Consider the following 19,483-nt stretch of genomic DNA (forward strand, 5'->3'; position numbering starts at 1 on the left):
TGAAGGTTAAGAGAAGTGAAAAGATATCTGAATTGTGCGTAAGTGTAAAGTCCTGGGGAACCATTTATTATGTTGGTATATGTGAATGTACTTAATATCATTCTCTAGAGGTGTATAATGTGCTAGTAGAGTTGTCATTTATCTCTACTTTTTTGCATAAGCCCAGAGTATATGTAAATGCTTGGCACCTCACTTTTAGCTGACCTCAGCACCGCGCCCAAGTCGGCACGGTGAGCGTACAGCGTCAGAAGACGTCTTATAGTTATCAAGGAAGGTGGTATCGCTCTTACATATCTCTCGGGTCGCAGTTATATTATGCTGTGCCCAATAAAGAGAGATTAAATCTGCTCATTTCTGTCACCTTACGCTACCACTTAATATAACAGACCAGCTTCCACCTTCTAGTGGCAGAGGACCTTTGGTGGAAAGTGTCGGGCAGTGACGGCGAGTAGCTGACGTGTACTACAGACAGTGTCGTCGATCTCCAACACGGTGGTCTAGTTATACTATAACAGCTGACTACATATTATGTGTTATGCTGTTATAGTATAACTAGACCACCGTGTTGGAGATCGACGACAGTGTCTGTAGTACACGTCAGCTACTCGCCGTCACTGCCCGACACTTTCCACCAAAGGTCCTCTGCCACTAGAAGGTGGAAGCTGGTCTGTTATATTAAGTGGTAGCGTAAGGTGACAGAAATGAGCAGATTAAATCTCTCTTTATTGGGCACAGAATAATATAACTGCGACCCGAGAGATATGTAAGAGCGATACCACCTCCCTTGATAACTATATGACGTCTTCTGGCGCTGTATGCTCACCGTGCCGACTTGGGCGCGGTGCTGAGGTCAGCTAAAAGTGAGGTGCCAAGCATTTACATATACTCTGGGCTTACGCAAAAAAGTAGAGATAAATGACAACTCTACTAGCACATTATACACCTCTATAGAATGGTATTAAGTACATTCACATATACCAACATAATAAATGGTTCCCCAGGACTTTACACTTACGCACAATTCGGATATCTTTTCACTTCTCTTAACCTTCATTTTATAATTGAAACAGGGTGGCACTTGTGGTCTGCCATCCACCTTCTTCCTATACCACAGCTAACAGCGAAATAATATTTGGTTGTTCATCATTCACACTTCATTACACAGTTAATTAATTATGTAAAATGTGTGATACTACAACTTCTTATGGAAAAAGATGTTGACACCAGAACAAAACTCTCCATATGACTTTGATAAATTACTTGATCAGTTTTATTCTTGCCTTCAATTAAACCTGACTCTTGACCTGACCCATGATTTAACTTTATTCTCGACTTAGGAAACTTGCTAATTGACGAATTAAACCTACTTGACTTGGATTAAACCTGCTACCGGACATGGATTAAACTAGCTTGGATTGATCTTGACAACTGACAATCTGGATTTGACGAGGACTGAACTATAATTATAATCTGACGGCTTAAACTGGGAATACTTGATTTAACTGCTATTTCACTTCGATTACAGAGATGAAACTTGGCTTAAACTGAAAAGACTTGGATTAAATTGACGTAAGAAGACTATACTTACTCTGAATTTGTTTAAACATACTAAATTTAGATAAACGACATAGATATGTACCTGATAATTGGCATAGGCTTCAACTTGATGAATGACTTAGTGTATTTAACATGGATTAAGCTGAAAATCGACGAAACCGATGGATGGATTACAGTACGTCAAAGTTAATCATTCCCGATATAAAACACTCGTAATGCTAAATAAAACCAACGTAGCCAGAAGAAAATAATGAAAGTGAACATTTCCGACTCCGTTATTGTGAGTCGTTGTCTTGGCCGAATGAAATTGTCTGGGCGTTAGCAAGAATGGTGCCGTTCTGAAGGAATTTTGGTTATCGTGAGGTTGCTACTTGGCTGCCTGCTCATATAAACTAGTCTGCCACCTCGCCTGCCTGCCTAACTGGCCGGCTGCCTATCACTTGCCTGCCTAACTGGCCGGCTGCCTATCACTTGCCTGCCTAACTGGCCGGCTGCCTATCACTTGCCTGCCTATCACTTGCCTGCCTAACTGGCCGGCTGCCTATCACTTGCCTGCCTATCACTTGCCTGCTGCCTGCCTGCCTGCCTATCACTTGCCTGCTGCCTGCCTGCCTGCCTATCACTTGCCTGCTGCCTGCCTGCCTGCCTATCACTTGCCTGCTGCCTGCCTGCCTGCCTATCACTTGCCTGCTGCCTGCCTGCCTGCCTATCACTTGCCTGCTGCCTGCCTGCCTGCCTATCACTTGCCTGCTGCCTGCCTGCCTGCCTATCACTTGCCTGCTGCCTGCCTGCCTGCCTATCACTTGCCTGCTGCCTGCCTGCCTGCCTATCACTTGCCTGCTGCCTGCCTATCACTTGCCTGCCTGCCTATCACTTGCCTGTCTGCCTGCCTGCCTGCCTGCCTGCTAGCCTATCGGCCTGTCACTTGGCTGCCTGCCTACACAATTTTGCTTTCTTAACTGCTGATAAATAAAACTTTACAAAATACTGTGGTTTTACTGAAGGAGAACGACGAATTACTATAGACTGACATAAATGGGCAATGCAGTAGGGTGAATATACATGGTCTAGGATGAATGTACACGAAGCAATAATTAACATGAATTGATATATAAGTAGCATATGAGATGGGATTGTTATTCATACTGGGATTACCATGAACTGGCTTACATTAATATGGGATGGCCTAATACTGGATACTGGTTGAGAACGAGTCGTGGAAGGGCAGGGGCTCTATAAAGGGTTTTCAGTATTTCGTTGAGGGATCAGGTGTATTGTATGGGGATCGGGTGTGTTGCAGAGGGACTGGGTGCCTTGTGGAGGGTTCTGATGTATTGCAAAAGGTTCTGGGTTTTTTCATAGAGAGTTTGGGTGTATCGTGGAGGGTTCTGGGGTTTTTCTTAGAGGGATCTGGTGCATTGTACAGGGATTGGACGTTTTATACAGGGATAGGGCCTTTCGTACAGGAATTGGGCCTATCATACAGGGATCGGGCTTTTCATACAGATATTTGATATATTGTATTTGTGGAGGGTTTGTGTGATTTGTTGAGGGTTCGTATATATGGTGGAGGGTTTGGGAGGCTTTCTTAGAGGGTTCGGGGCTTTCGTAGAGGGTTCGGGGCTTTCGTAGAGGGTTCGGGGATTTCGTAGAGGAACTGAAATTAGAATACTATAGGTTTTGTTTTGTACTGGGTTTTGCTATGTTGTGGATTTGGATGATTTTGTAGAGGGGTCAGGTGTTTGGAGGGTTTGAGTTTTCCTTCAAGATTCTGAGTCTTCATAGAGTCTGTATCTTTCATGGAGGGTTTAGATTCTTCGTAAAGGCTTTTGGGCATATGTAGAACCATAGTTATATGATGGAAGCTTTGTAGTTCCCTTCTTGCCCCCCCTCCCCCCTCCTCTCCTGTCCCCCCTTGTACCCCTTCCCCTTTTGTACCCCTTCCCCTTTTGTACCCCTTCCCCTTTTGTACCCCTTCCCCTTTTGTACCCCTTTCCCTTTTGTACCCCTTTCCCTTTGTACCTCTTCCCCCTTGTACCTCTTCCCCCTTGTACCCCACTTGCATTCAAGATAAAGGCAATCTTAGGCTCAAGATGAAAGAGTACAGTGCTGGTATTACAAGACTGGCAACGCCTTACCTTCCTCAGTGATCCTGGCTCTTATTTCCTCCCACAGGTGCAAACTGCTGCAGAAGGAAGGTCCCGGGTGTTGAGTGACCAATGCAGAAGGAAGGTCCCGGGTGCTTAATCAGCCGTCCAGGCATCTCCAGTTGGCTCTTCAATATGATGACTGAAATAAAAATCTATACAGTTGAATCCGCTTATCCATATACAAAATCTGAGACCTTCAAAAAGATTGAACTATTGCATTGCCACATCCGGTACATTTGAACATTTGACAATTTTGGGAGACCTGAATGGAGTAAATGAGGCAGATGGAAGACTAAAATAATACAAATATGTGGACATATAAAAAAAAAACAATACATAAAAATTCTCCAAGATTTGGATAATCGGATTTCTTCTGTAATTTAAAAACTGCATATAGTGTGGTTAATAGACCTAACTAAACAGAGGAGGAATATTCCCTGCTAAGAATATTGGTTGCTGTCGCAAGTGAATGAGTCATGGGGTAGCCTGATAAATTTCTTATAGGAAGACTAATAATGAGGAATAAATGAGGTAGCTAGAATAAAATAATCTTACAGTAATGGGAGTATAGATTGTTTTCCACCCTTTAAAGTTTTTCTCAAGTTTTTGAGAGAGCGTCTTCCCCTGCAATTTGTGCATAGGGTCAGTAAAATATAACCATATAAAATGAATCTCCTCAGCCTTGGAAGGCTGTCTGCAGGTTACTGTATTCTCGCTACCTTGCTGTTTTATGCTCCTTTGGTGAGTCCCATAAGTGACAGACAAATTATTGTAGGGTATAATTAACCCCTTCAGCTAGTTGTCGAGCTGGATAAACATACACAAGTGTCTACTATGTTGGCCCCCTTCATTCCTATGGCATTAGGTTAGTCTTTGTGCCTCCAGCCAATCTTAAGTACTTGCACTGAAAGGGTAAACTGCTCTACCTAGTCCTAATAGATAAAATCGAAGATAGTCTCATTACTCACAAGGGGTTTAGTAGTAAGTAAAGTATGCAAAGAGACTAAGATGAAAAGCTACCGTAAGGAGAGGTTCTAGGGAATTTAGAACATACGGGAGGACTGCCTGCAACTCCCCTCCCAGGACTGAGGATTTTCTCGCCTGCCATCACTGCCTCTACACTTTACTAGAAAGGCGATCTAAGCTGAATAATAGGGAATCAAGGACCCCTAAAGAAACAAAGTACTAGTAAGCGAGTGAACTACATAAATCATTCATTCAGGCACCGGTGACTAACTCGGCTGGGTAAGATAGCATGGTGTTAAAGATGTCCCGACCATGGGCTTAAATACTGACCAAAAAGGCTTAACCAGTCGACCGTACATGATAGACTAAGGTAATACAGGCTAGGTACACCAACTGGAAAAATTGTTGCATTAAAAAAAAAAAAATGGTAGTCTAGGCATAACTAAAGGTTTGACAGCCACGTTGATGCAAGCCACAATGATACGAAAAAAAAAAAAAATCTAAAGAAAATTGCTTAAAGGTATAACTATAGCTTATGGACTGCAAACCAAAAATCGAAGTACCCCCTAGTCATGTTCAACAGCCAAGTCCCTGGATGTGCATATAACCTAAGATTTGTAGCCGTGCTCTTTTATTCATTTGAGGTATAACTAAAATAAATTAAATGTGGACTTAGTATTTTTCTTCCTCCTTTCCAATGGTGGGCCCTGTATCCAGGGTACCACAGTTACCTTCCTTAAGTGTTACCCTAGGTACGTAATGTACCTAGGGTAACACCTTGAGGAGGTAACTGTGGTACCCTGGATACAGGGCCATGTATCCCAGGATAGTGGGTGAAAACCCTTTCACAGGCTCAAAGGCCTAAGTTACAGAGATAAGCACCGAGGCTAAGCGCCTCATGGTGTCTTTTCCTCCCCCCACCTTTTCCTTTACTTATGGTAATGGTATAATGTTACTATGTTCTTTTCACTTACGGTAGTTAAATATTACTGTGTTCTTTATACTCTTTGTAGTAACTTCTTTGAAGTGATAAGTGTGGACTATGTCGTATTGATGTAGCCTTCATGGTATTTTCAGTCATTTCTTTCAACTCTAATTTTTTCTAACACCATCAGTAATTTCATGACTTTGTTATTACGTGTCAACTTGTTCATATTGTCTCTGCCTTTTCTTTTTTAATCATTTTATAGTTTGTTATTTTCCATTCTCAATATCAATGTACTCTAAGTTGTGGCAAATAAAAGTTAACGTACAATTCTGTTTTATTACAATCTCCAAATAGGAATACAAAGTCAAAGTATTCAAGATCAAAACGAATACAAAGGCAAATGAATGCAATGAACTTAAGTTTTCATAGCGCAATATTAATTGGTTTGTATAAATATATTGCTGTATGAAAGCAAGAATTTTAGTTTAACGCGTACAAAGTCGCATCAATAAAGTTACTGTTATCAAAGTATTACTGTTTTATGAAGTTAATGTAATTTAGTTAAGCTATATAAAGGCTGACGGGGACAGAAGGCGCTGTGGCACCATAAACTGTGGAAATAGACGATAAGATATTAGAAAATAGTAGTGGTGCAAAGACTCTGAAAGGCAAAAGTTAGAACCTGAAAGGGAAAACGGTTAAGTACATTAAAAAAATAAATAAATAAAACTATCACCTCACACAACATACACTCAAACTACTATACTAACACTACCCTACACAGGTCAATCTAGGACCTTAGGCTTTCGATCAGAGCTATGGAAGCAACGATCATTAAGCCATTATGGTCCGTGGTTCTAGCACTAACACTACACGCACTACTAATTATACTCTTTTTACTCTAACCTGGCATTAATTTGTCACTTGAATGCTGAACCGTAACAACAGATTAACAATTATGATGCAACTGTTAAGTGATACAACTCTTATGAAAGATATAGAGTGGTCATGTTTTCGCTACCACTGAGCTACGTTAAAAGATGCAAAAGGAAACTCCGCCAAGTTAGGTGAAAAGAAGTATACACACATACACCACACATTCTCTAACAACAAAATAAGAAAAGGCGAGCAAACTTAGCTCCGGTGTCGATGACTAGACGACGGGTGGTGGCAGGGTGGTGGCACAGGACTGCGGAGGCGGTGGCAGGAGGCAGCAGGGTGGTGGCAAAGGGCCGCACAGGCGGTGGCAGGGCGGTGGCTGGGTGGTGGCAGGGTGCTGGCACAGGAAACTAGTGGTGGTGGCAAGGTGGTTGACACAGGACAGCAGTGGCGGTGGCACATGACAGTAGAGGTAGTGGCACAGGACGGCAGTGGGAGTGGCAGGGTGGTTGGCACCGGACAGCATAGGTGGTGGCAGGGTGGTGGCACAGGAAACTAGTGGTGGTGGCAGGTTGGCAGCACAGGACAGCAGTGGTGGTAGCAGGGCAGTGGCACAGGATAGCAGTGGTGGTGGCTGGGTGGTTGAACAAGACAGCAGAGGTGGTGGTGGTGGTGGTGATGGTAGAATGGTAGCACAGGGCAGCAGCCAACTGAGAACTTACTGAAATACAAAAGATCATTAGAATCTGAAAGTATATACAAAAAAATTACACCTAAATCACGCAATCACGCCTAAAACAGCTACAGACAAAACTGTACTATTTATATTAATATTACCCTACACAGGATTTACTCTAGGACCTATAGCTGTCAGTAGATGCAGATATCATTAAGCCAATAAAGTCCCTTTTATAAACACACTACATTATACTCCTTTTACCCTTCTTTAGCATGAATTTACTTTCCATCTTGAAAGCAGTTATACGAATTGATTAACACCAGTCAAAAGTTAAGAAAAGGATGAGTGGTAGTAGTTTTTGCTATAGAGCTAAATTAAGTTGAAAAAAAGAAAAAGAAAAAAAGAAAATCTGGGCAAGTTAGGTGAAAAGACTACAGCCTACTCTGACGGTGTAGAAGGCATGAGATGGGTGGTGGTAGGCAGGTGGAACAGCGCGTCGACATTGGTGGCAAAGTGCTGCAGAAGTGGTAGCACGACGACAACCATTATCTTACCACCTGAAATAATGGAAAAATCATCAGAATCCAGGTAAAAGGGTTAGATAAGTTAAAATAGCACATAATCCACAATCACATGACTACACACATTACTCATACGAGTACACATATGCGTGCATACATACAAACTTACATAAACATACATACATACAGGCATACTTACATATACATACATACATCCATGCATACATACATACACATACATACATAATTAAATATGCACACACCTAACACTTCAAAACAATACTAACGCTGCCCTACACAGTCCTTACTCTAAGACCCTTGGCTAGATCAGCTCAGTGGAAGCCAAGATCATTAAGTCTACAGTAGTCACCAACACCGCTGTACAGCACTAAACTACACGCTGCACGAACACCAGTCTCTCTCTCTCTCTCTCTCTCTCTCTCTCTCTCATTTCCTCAGTAACCTGTTTTCAGTGTTTTCACAATGAGAAAAGGCCACAAATGAAAGGGGTCAAACGGGCAGGCAGACGGGCTGGCTGGCAGGAGACCTGGCAGGTAGGCAGGCAGAATGGCATGCAGGCAGGCTGGCAGGCAGGCAGGCAGGCTGGCAGGCAGGCAGGCAGGCAGGCTGGCAGGCAGACAGGAAGGTAGGCAGGTGGGCAGGCAGGTAGCAGGCAGGCAGGCAGGCAGGTAGCAGCAGGCAGGCAGGTAGCAGGCAGGCAGAAAGGCAAGCAGGGAGGCAGAAAGGCAAGCAGACTGGCAGGCAGGGGGCAGGCAGGCAGACAGGAAGGTAGGCAGGTAAGCAGGCAGGCAGACAAGCTAGCAGGCATACAGGCAAGCTAGCAGGCATACAGGCAAGCTAGCAGGCATACAGGCAAGCAGGCTAGCAAATAACGTGGCAGGCAGGCAGGCAGGCAAGCTAGCAGGCATGCAGGCAAGCAGGCTAGCAAAAAATAGGGCAGGCAGGCAGGCAGGCAAGCTAGCAGGCAAGCAGGCTAGCAAAAAATGTGGCAGGCAGGCAGCCAGGCAGGGAATGTTGCAAGCAGAAAGCAAGGGAATGCGGCAGGCGGGGGTTGAGGCAGGAAAGGAAGGTAGGGAAGAGGTGAGGCAGGGAGGAAAGGTAGGTAAGGAAGGTAGGGAAAGAGTGAGGTAGGGAGGGAAGGTAGGGAAGGGGTGAGGCAGGAAGGGAAGACAGGGAAGGGGGGAGGCAGGGAGGAACAATAGGGAAGTGGTGAGCAGGAAAGGCAGGTAGGGAAGGGGTGAGGCAGAGAAGGAAGTAGGAAGGGGTGAGGCAGGGAAGGAAGATAGGGAAGGGGTGAGGCAGGGAGGGAATGTAGGGAAGGGGTAAGGCAGGGAGGGAAGGAGGGAAGGGGTGAGGCAGGGTGGGAAGGTAGGGAAGGGGTGAGGCAGGGTGGGAAGGTAGGGAAGGGGTGAGGCAGGGTGGGAAGGTAGGGAAGGGGTGAGGCAGGGTGGGAAGGTAGGGAAGGGGTGAGGCAGGGTGGGAAGGTAGGGAAGGGGTGAGCAGGGAGCAAAAGTAGGGAAGGGGTGAGGCAGGGAAGGAAGGTAGGAAAGAGGTGAGGCAGGGAGGAAAGGTAGGGGAGGGGTGAGGCAGGGAGGGAAGGTAGGGAAGGGGTGAGGCAAGGAGGAACAGTAGGGAAAGGGTGAGGCAGGGTGGGAAGGTAGGGAAGGGGTGAGACAGGGAGGGAAGGTAGGGAAGGAGAGGCAGGGAGGGAAGGTAGGGAAGGGGTGAGGCAGGGTGGGAAGGTAGTGAAAGGGTGAGGCAGGGAGGGAAGGTAGTGAAAGGGTGAGGCAGGGAGGGAAGGTAGTCAAGGGGTGAGGCAGGGTGGGAAGGTATGGAGGGGAAAAGGGAGGCAGGGGAGGTAGGGAAGAGTGAAACAGGATGGGAAGGTAGGCAAGGGGAGAGGCAGAGAGGAAAGGTAGCGAAGAGTCAGGCAGAGTAGAAAGGAGGGGAAGGGGTGAGGCAGAGAGGAAAGGGAAGGAGAGGGAAGGAAGGGTAAGGAAGGTAGTGAAGGTAGGAAAGAGGAGAGGCAGGAAGAGAAAGCAGGGAGATGAGGTAGGCAGAATGAGAGTGGGGCAGGAAGGAGGACAGGCAGGAAGGGGGAGAGGCAGGATGGGGGAGAGGCAGGGAGGGGAAGAGGCAGGGAGGGGAAGAGGCAGGGAGGGGAAGAGACAGGGAGGAGGAAAGGCGGAAAGGGGTAGGCATGAAGGGATGGCAGGGAGATGAGGTAGGCATGGAGGTAAGGTAGGAGGGTGAGGGTGCGGCAGGTAGGTAGGGCGAACGAGAAGAGAGATATGCGGGGAGGGGGGAGCAGAGAGGGGGGAGCAGGGAGGGGGATAGACAGGTAGGAGGAGAGGCAGGAAAGGTTGGTAGGGGGGGGGGATGAGGCAAGAAAGGCTGGAGGGGAGGAAGGTGGGAGGAGTTCAAAGGAGTACAATGGGAACCAAACTACAAAGCAACGATCCATTTGAAAGTTAAAGACAATGATATCTAATTCTATGAGCTGACGATAAGGACAGCAAAGCATTTTCTCTCTCTCTCTCTCTCTCTCTCTCCCTTTCTCTAATACAGGAAAAAGAACGTAAACATAGCTCTCATGGTGCCGAAGGGACGAGATGGCAGGTGGTGGCACGAGATGGCAGGTGATGGCACGGGGAGGCAGTGCTGGTGGAAGGGTGGTGGCACTGGGCAGAAACAGTGGTACAACAACTTTTCTGAAATCGTGTAAAATTACTCGTCAGTGTGGACAACAAAATCCTCTCGACAACAACAATCAACGACATATCCCTACAAACTTAAGGCTCATCGAATTTCAAGCAACCAGACTTAAAATTTATTCAAACAGAGGGAGTGGTCTACAATAGTTCCGCCTCGTAAATACAAACCGACTGTGCAAAGTTTTATATTGCAGTGCAGATTAACACCGTACAGTTTGTTTTAAATCAGTGAGTATAAAATTTCTCCCTCTCCCCTCCCCCCCCCCTCTCTCTCTCATACAGTAAATGTCATTGTCCTATCTGCAGTCAGACGCCTTAATCCCTGAGTGTGTGACCACGAAAACATCGACTCCGATGCCACCCTCTCCACCACCAGGTTTCTCTCGCTACAATCCAAACCACCCTCATTTATGCAGTATTAAATTACCTGGGTTACACTGAAGGAGAGCTGATTCATGCCACACTGTGTTCTCCTCTTTGTTTCATCTGAATAGGTCTGATCACGAATACACGGCGGCTGGTTCCCCCCAGGAAGGTATAATCTGATCATCGCTGAGGTGACAACGGGAGGCTTTCCAAGTTCTCTCCTGTAATGAGTTATATTCAGCTGTACCGTTTTATTCCAAGGCCTATAACTGTCCTCTTCAATGTCCGGCTGTAAAAAAAAATAAACACCAAAATATGATGCTGATGAAAGGTACGGTGAAGATGTACAGCTTTTTTTTTTTTTTCCCTGCCGCTAAACTACGTGAAAGCTGCTGCAAAACGACGGAAATCTGGGCCAAGTTAAAATATAAGAAGTAATTAATGTTCAGTTAAATTGATTACCCAAGACTGAGGACAGACTTACCACAGATGACGGAGATGCCCCACACTTCCTCCTAACCTCTTCAGTCCGGTGACATAGTTTTAGTTTTATTCTTGCTGCCACTATACTCCTTTTACTCTTTTGCTTAACTTCGTTCTCTCTCCATCTTCGGTGCTGAACTGTAATAACAAATGTACATTAGAACATGATTTTGGTCACGAAGTGCTATGGAAATGAAACAGAGCCGTAACACTTTCTCTGTCATTAATTCATTCATTCATTGCCAGACGCCATGTATCCCAAACGGGGTGGCCAAGGGCTTAGAGTTAATTGTTTTACAGGGAGGGGCATTAAGCTACGTGAAATAAGTTGCAAAAGGACGCGAACCTGGGCCAAGCTAAGCTGAAACAAGACACTACATTCAACGTAAAGAAAAAAAAAAATCGCATAAACGGGCTTCATCAAGGTTGCATCTAACCTCCCTTGAGCGAAAATTCTGCCTTAAAGCCTTAAAATAAAGGATGGCAAGAAAACTGAAAATACGTCCTCGGAGTGAAGGGTTTAACAGTTGTCCTAGGATTATAGTTTTATTTCTGCTACAAAGACAATTTTTTATTAAACTTAGGATGGATTCCTAGCACATAAGGGGTTAATATAAGCTAGATCTAGCCTTCCAGTTTGAAAATATCCCAAGCCGAATAAAATAGTCTGGAGGTTGGAAGATAAAAGTGAAAAATGCGTCATCGTAGTGAAGGGGTTAATACAGAGCCCGCGGCTGATACTTTTATTCTTACCATCTCCAAACGATTTTAGCTTGGAATTGACTTTTCGATCTGGAAGGGTTAGATACAGCCTTAAGAATCCTATCCAATGCGAGAGGGATTTCCTAAGATGAATAAAATCGTTTGGTACCATAAAAAAAAAAAAAATGGAGCAACTATCTCTAACGCCATTCATCCTTGTGCTCATCGGCCGCTGCAGTGCATCACCAAATCATCGAAATTCTAAAAATGGTTGCGAAAAAAAAAAAAAAATCAGGAAAATAATTTTAAAGAAATATTGCTTACATACGAATTGCGAATGCCCTTCCGTGTGAACAGCCTACTCTATTGTTGTTGCAAGACGATTTAATTTTGCTTACGACCATCAAACAGTAATTTTATTAAACAAAATACGCTGCACAGAATAAAACGGCAAATCTATAATGTATTGCCCTAAAAATATTTCAGTAAATCGCCCGATGACAGCACAATTGTCACCGTACTGAAAAGCCAGTCATTGTTCTTAAGCAAATACTATCCAAATATACCTTAAAAGCGTTGCAATAAACAACAACATACATTGATATAAATATCTGCCAGACAGGAGTAAATGAAGAGGGGGAAAATGGACTTACAGCTTCTCTGCTAACCGGCAGCGTGCTCTCCCTCTCACGGCCAGCAAGCTTCTAAGGACGCCAGGCGGTTTCCGGGGTTCGAAGGATTCGAAAAGGAGCTAGAACTCGATCGTTGCCTCGTTTAAGCCGTCGACTTAACTTATTTTTGCTATTTCCAGACACTTTTATTCACATTTGGTTTTATCTTTTTAAATGACTGGGTTAATGAAGGCTATTTCATGCCTTTCTAGCTAGAAAAATCTCTCTTAACTGAATAAAACTATAAAATGCATCACTGGATTCGAAGGGTTCACTCGTTAAGACGAGTTGTCCTTATTATTCTAGCTGTTTCCAGAGGATTGTATTCATTTTAGGTTTAACATTTCGAACTAAGGAGTTAATGAAGGCTACATCAAGTCCCTCTAGTTCGAAGTCTTTCCAAAGCTAAATAAAACAACATCAGACTGAAGGGGTCGACTGTGGTCAGATGAATTTTCTTGGACTGAAGCATGTCGTCTCCAGTCAAGCAAATTGAAGTATTAGCAACAAGTTACGCAACATGTCTTGGAAGTTTTCCTGAGTCAAATAAAATAGCCTTGTGACAGAATGAAATACAAATTCGCATGTCGCAGCAAAGTGATTCAGAATTCAAACCAACGAACCATGACCAAAGAACGGGAATGTTTCGTTATAAATAGTTCGAACTTTAAAGTCGTATTATGAGTGGCCCACGAGCTTTCGAAGCACTTCTCCCATAGTGATTTAATATGCATACGAATATAACATCTTAGCATTTTCTTGTATGCTACTGCTATTGTTTTAATATAATTTCCATTAGTAACTGAAGCTTAAATACAACCCTTCCATTTCGAAAGATGTACCCTAAAGTGAAAGAAATGTCTCATTATGGCAATAATAATATAAAATATAGGTCACTGGATTGCAAGGGTAACTTTAGATGCATAGAAAATCCTTCCCTGAGAGGAGACTTTGCTAAGCTGAATAGTAATTTTTAAAATGGGGTTGGAGGCTCAGGGAGATTGTTCTAACACCATCATTACGAGGTTCTTCAGAAACTATGCTCTTTTCACTTTTAACGCCCTAAAATTGCCATCTCTGTCTTGAAGGCTGTTACAACGATAGATTATTACTATAGAATGGTATTAGTCACGAAATGAGATGAAAAGTATGCAGAGCAGCAGTACTGTATTTTTTTTTCTGAGCTACGTGAAGCAAGTTACGGGGAGATTAAATTCTCGTCAGCTAAGGCAACTTAATAACACCTACTTATCGGTTTTACTGTATATGTGTCTACCACGTTAATATATTTTCATATGTTACATATGCCAACTATGTCATCAATGTTAGATACAAAAGGCACAGAGGGGAGTAGCTCACTAGGGTGATATAGGCAAAATAAATCGCTTAAGTAGTGGGTTAGAATTGAGAAAAAAGCAGCCTACATCTTTTGTTCCACCTGATTCACTTTGTTCTCTTCAAGCAACCTTCCACTACACTACCCAAACATCCTGTCATGGATCACTCACTATCTTAAATGTCCCAGATTACATTCTTTATCTCTTCCAGCTTCCATCCATTTTTATCCCAGCTTGTCTTGCTGCTTTGTACTTAACCTACTCCTTTCCCATTATACGGTATACCATTTATCCTAGCGTGTTTTTCTTTGTATAACCTTACCTTGCCTTCTAGGTGTCTGGCTGTGTCCTGTCCTTCACTTTCCTCTACTTAATGTATTCCTTGCTCTGGCTTCACGTCTTTCCTTACCAGGTTCCATCCAGTATCATCCTTCAAACATCTTGCTTTCTCCTAACAACACTCACCACTACCACCCAGAGGGAACGGCAATGACATCATCTCATCTACTTTGTCCTTCCATGGTTCTCCTTCACCCCATCTCTTTCTGATATACCAACATAACCAGTAAACTTGTCTTGCTTTATCAACCTCTTTGGCCAAATGATGTTTTTCCATTTATTAATTCATCATCTAATCCAGTGTTGCCCCATGAAGAGAATAGGAGCCCCAGGCGAGGCAAGTTGGTCCTGACAATTAAGATGAGTGTCCAGCCAAACTCATCCCTGAGTGGCATTACGTGAGTAATAAACCCAAACCACCCCCTGGATATAAACCTGCACTGACTCAGTCCGATTGGAGAGCCTTAATTGCCCACTAAACCACCAGGTGCCATCTGAAAGTAGCCAAAATGCAATAAAAACATTACGCTCAATGGGTCAGTTAATATAACTTGTAAATCTCTGGCCTAATGACATTTTTCTAAAGCATTAACCAGAAGCAAATTTAGAGATCCTTCAGCTGAAGGGGATCTTCACCCTATTCTGTCCAATTTCATTGTCATTTTTTCATTTGCACTAACACATGCTGTTTTAGTTCATTCTAGTCTACGCCATCACTCCTTTACTTGTCTTCGGTTGTTAACCGCAGTCGATGGCCAATCAGTCCTATCAATTGCAGGCAAGCAATTCTCCCTGCAGTGCTGGCCTGTGCAGTAGACTAATGTTCCCTTGCAGTACACAGCGCCTTGCCACAGCAAGGAGCAAGGAAGTGTGGAGGTTTTGTTCTTGAATGGACGCTGCATTTGCATCCCTCCGCTCATTTGACAGAGGCATCATAGTAGGCTCCGTATCACCCAGTTATATGGTTATATGGTTACCACCCAGCATTGTAAATGGTATTCCTGGGTTACAGGAAACCATTAGACTTATTACTCAGTGTAGAGCCACCTGAAGTGGAAAGAAAAGTAATGAAAAATGATGGATGAGAGAAATAGGAAGAGCTGTGGACATATACAACAAGAGGGATAATGGTGAAGGAAGAAACAGGCAACGCTACATCAAGTGAGTGGATGATGGTTGCCACCACCTACCACCATGGCTTGAAGGGTAATATAATCATCATCCAAACCTCCTTTCCCCACCCATCTATAACCTTAAAGTTAATACTGTATTTCAATGACTTGTAAGAACACTACATCAAAGCATGTTCAAAGTTAATGAATCACCAGAACTGTTGTAATCATTTATTCATAAGAAGACCATTACCTTCCAAACATATCTGGAGGTTTTGTTAAATGTTTACCAGAATAATAAAACTCATTCTTGATGCTGAAAAGGTTAACCCCACAATTTTAACAGCCCCACCCCCCAAAAAAAAAAAAATAAATAAATAAAAACTGAGAACTTAAGTAATAATTTTCTCTGAAAGTAGTGACTATCCAAAAACTTAAGTAATAATTTTCTCTGAAGTAGTAACTATCCAACTCTGAACATTTAAGATACATGGGACCCTATTTACATCATACAAGGCAGCTCCCAAGCACCTCCTTCCTTCCAGTATATTTCTGCATTCAGCTTGTTAACAATGCTGCACAGCATATGGTATATGTTCAGTATATGCTGGCAATAAAATAACAAACATTATCATCCTTCTGACCTCTTTTTCTTTCCACCAAAGGATGAATAATAATAATAACTCTGTAATAATCCAGCCATCCATCCATCATCCAATCCTATGTTGCCTTATGAGCAGCATAGAAGCCCGGGGCTAGGCAGGTTGGTCTTGACATTCAAGATGAAAGTGACCAGCCTCACACATCCCTGAGTGACATAACATGAGCAATAAACCCCAACCACCCCTTGGATATAAACCTTCACCAGCTCAATCTGACTGGATCACTGCAATTACCCACTAAACCACCAGGCGTCACAATTTGGTTAAATGGTTACCACCTAGCGTAGTAAATGGTTTCCTGGTGTACAGGAAACATAAAAATAATAATTAGTTCTACGTGGGGGCACTCACCATCCACACACTCGATGTAGTGCTGCTCTCGTTTGACTGCCCTTTCGTCTCTTCCTTCCTTCTTCTGTTTTTCTTTCCTCCATTCTCTCCTCATCTCTCTGTCTATGGGTGAGTACACTGAGTGACAAGCCAAATGGTTTCCTGTACACTGGGAAACCATTTACTATGCTGGGCAGTAACCATATAACCAAATTATGGCACCTGGTGGTTTAGTGGGTAATTAAGGCACTCCAATCAGATTGAGCTGGTGCAGGTTTATATCCAAGGGCGGGTTGGGGCATATTCTTCACGTAACGCAACTCAGGGATAAATAAGGTTGGTCACTCACATCTTAAATGTCAGGACCAACTTGCCTAGCCCTGGGCTCCAACACTCCTCACGGGGCAACACAGAATTAGATGATGAATAAATGAATGAAATTAATGAATGAATAATAATAATAACAATAATAATAATAATAATAATAATAATAATTAATAATAAAACATGTACATGGTATACAGGGAAAGGAGATCGTGTTGAAGGGAGTCTGATTAATTACATGCTTGTAGAGAAATCAATGCTGGGTAGTGTTACTGATATGAGGGCAGTGAGAGGACGATGTGGGGTTTGTCCAATCATATGATTGTGGTATGCACGATCAAGCTGAGAGGAGCGAGGTGGACAAAGAGAGAGAAGAGCCGTCAGGGAGAGAGACTGAAAGTTGAGAAGCTGAGGATCAAAGAAATGCGAAATGGCAGACAAATACAGTACAGGGCCAAAGTAGGGGAGGAGTTAGAATTAGTGAATTAGAATGAAATGAATCTAGACAGCTTGTGGAAGGTATATACGGACTGCTTAGTTAGGAATGCTAAAGCAGTGTGTTGTGTGGCAAGAGTAGCAACGAAGAAGAAAGGTACCATATGGTGGGATGCAGAGGTTAAGAGAGCAGTGGAGGAAAAGAGGAAGAAGTGGCTGGAGTGGATACAGAACAGGGGTTCAGTTGAAATAAGATATGAATATACTGCGAGCAAGAAGCACATAAAGAGACTAGCGAAGAGGAAAAAGGAGGTAAATGATGATCTAGGAAGAAAAGTGAATGCATATTACTCTAAAAATAGGAAGATATTCTGGAGAGATGTGTGGAAATGTTGAAGTGACAATGGAAAGAAATGTGAAAGTGTAAAGGATGTAAGTGGTAGATTATTAACCCATGGGGATGAAGTAAGGACCAGATGGAAAGAATATTTTGAAAGTCTGATGAATGGGAATGGAGAGAGCAAAGTGACTGTTAACATGATTGGTTTTGGGGGTGTATAGAGAAGGAATGCAGTGCCAGGTTACCTGACACTCACAGAGGTGAAGAATGCTGTGAAGCAACTGAAAAATGGGAAAGCAGCTGGGGTTGATGAGGTGTATGTAGAGATGATTGTATGGTGGACAGAGCAGAATGAAGTGCTTGTTGAAGATATGTAAGAAGGAATGGATGAGTGAAACTGCCAGCAGAGTGGAAAAAGGCAGTGATTGTACACCTGTACAAAGATAAAGCTGGGTGAAATGAGTGCAAGAATTACTGTGGCATGAGTCTACTGAGTATTGTAGGGAAGGTATTGTACATGGAAGAATTATTACAGAAAATGTAAGATATGTCAGAAGCCCTAGTAAGTGATGAACAGGGTGGCTTTAGGAGTGGCAGAGGATGTGTGAATCAAATATTTGCAGACAGATAGTGGAGAAGGCGTGTGAGAAGGACTTTAAGGTGTTTATGGCGTTTATGGATCTAGAAAAGCATACAACAAAGTAGACAGAGAAGGATTGTGGAAGGTTTTGCGCATGTACGGTGTAGATGGTAAGCTGCTAGGTGCCGTCACGAGTTTTTATGATGGTAGTGCAGCATGTGTAAGGGTAAATGGGCATCTAAGTCAATGGTTCAAGGTCAATGTAAGCGTGCAACAAGGTTGTGTGATGTCTCCACGGTAGTTCAATATATATATGGATGGGGTGATGAGAGGAGTAAAGACATGAATAATGGAGAGAGGGATGCCATTGGTAATGAACGGTGATGGATGGAATATCTCAAATTTGTTGTATGTTGATGATGCAGTGCTACTAGCAAATACCACACATGAGCTTGGTAGTCTAGTGCAGAGTTTTGTAGATGTCTGTAAGCGTTGTGCCTAGAGGGTAAATGTAGTTCTAGAGAGAGAGAAGGTGACTCCCAGCATGATGTAACAGTGAAAGGAGAAAGACTGGAATTGGTGAGAGTGTTCAAATACTTGGGTACAGTAATAGAAAAGTGAGGAAAATGTGCAAAAGAAATGGAATGTAGAGTGACACAGGGAAGGAAGGTGGCTGGTGCTATGTAGGCCTTGAAAAGGTACAGAGGCTTGAGTGTTGCAGTTGTGGGAGGCTTACATAAAGGAGAGTTAGTGCCAACTATAATATACGGATGTGAGACTATGGTGTGGCACGAATAGGACCGCTGAGGAATGTGTGTGGGGTACAGAGAGTGGACAGGATATGGAATAATGTGATTCGTGAAAGATGTGGAGTGAGGAAGTCTGTGGACACCACAACTGAAGACAGTGTGCTGAGATGGTTTGGTCGTGTGGAAAGAATGGATGACAATAAAGTGGTGAACAAGGTGTGTCTGAGTGAATCTGAAGGACGGAGGAGGCAAGGTAGACCAAGAAGGTGGAGGGATATGAGGAAGAGAGGTATGGAAAATGGTGAAGCCAAGGGACTGACGAGAGACCAACCTGGCTGGATGAATTTTATGTGGAGAAGCACATAACCAGGCATTTGGCACCCATTTTTAACGTGACAGCATTCGGGTTGGCTCTAGCAGATAAGTATATGTGAAGTTACAGAATGTGGTGAAAGTTTCTGGCCTATCTGATGGAGACAGGATTTTGAGGGCTTGAATGGTGAGTGAATGGTAGCTTGGCCCAATGAATTGAGCAAATTTACGCTGCCTGGACATTGCAACTCCTCACCCTGCCCTAGGGTGTGAAAGGAGGTCCGGATGATGACGATGACGATGAATAAAACACGTGGGGAAGAACA

This window comes from Coenobita brevimanus, chromosome 54 (assembly GCF_032717465.1).
Source record: "Coenobita brevimanus isolate Jiangsu-jjx chromosome 54, ASM3271746v2, whole genome shotgun sequence".
Lineage (NCBI taxonomy): Eukaryota > Metazoa > Arthropoda > Malacostraca > Decapoda > Coenobitidae > Coenobita > Coenobita brevimanus.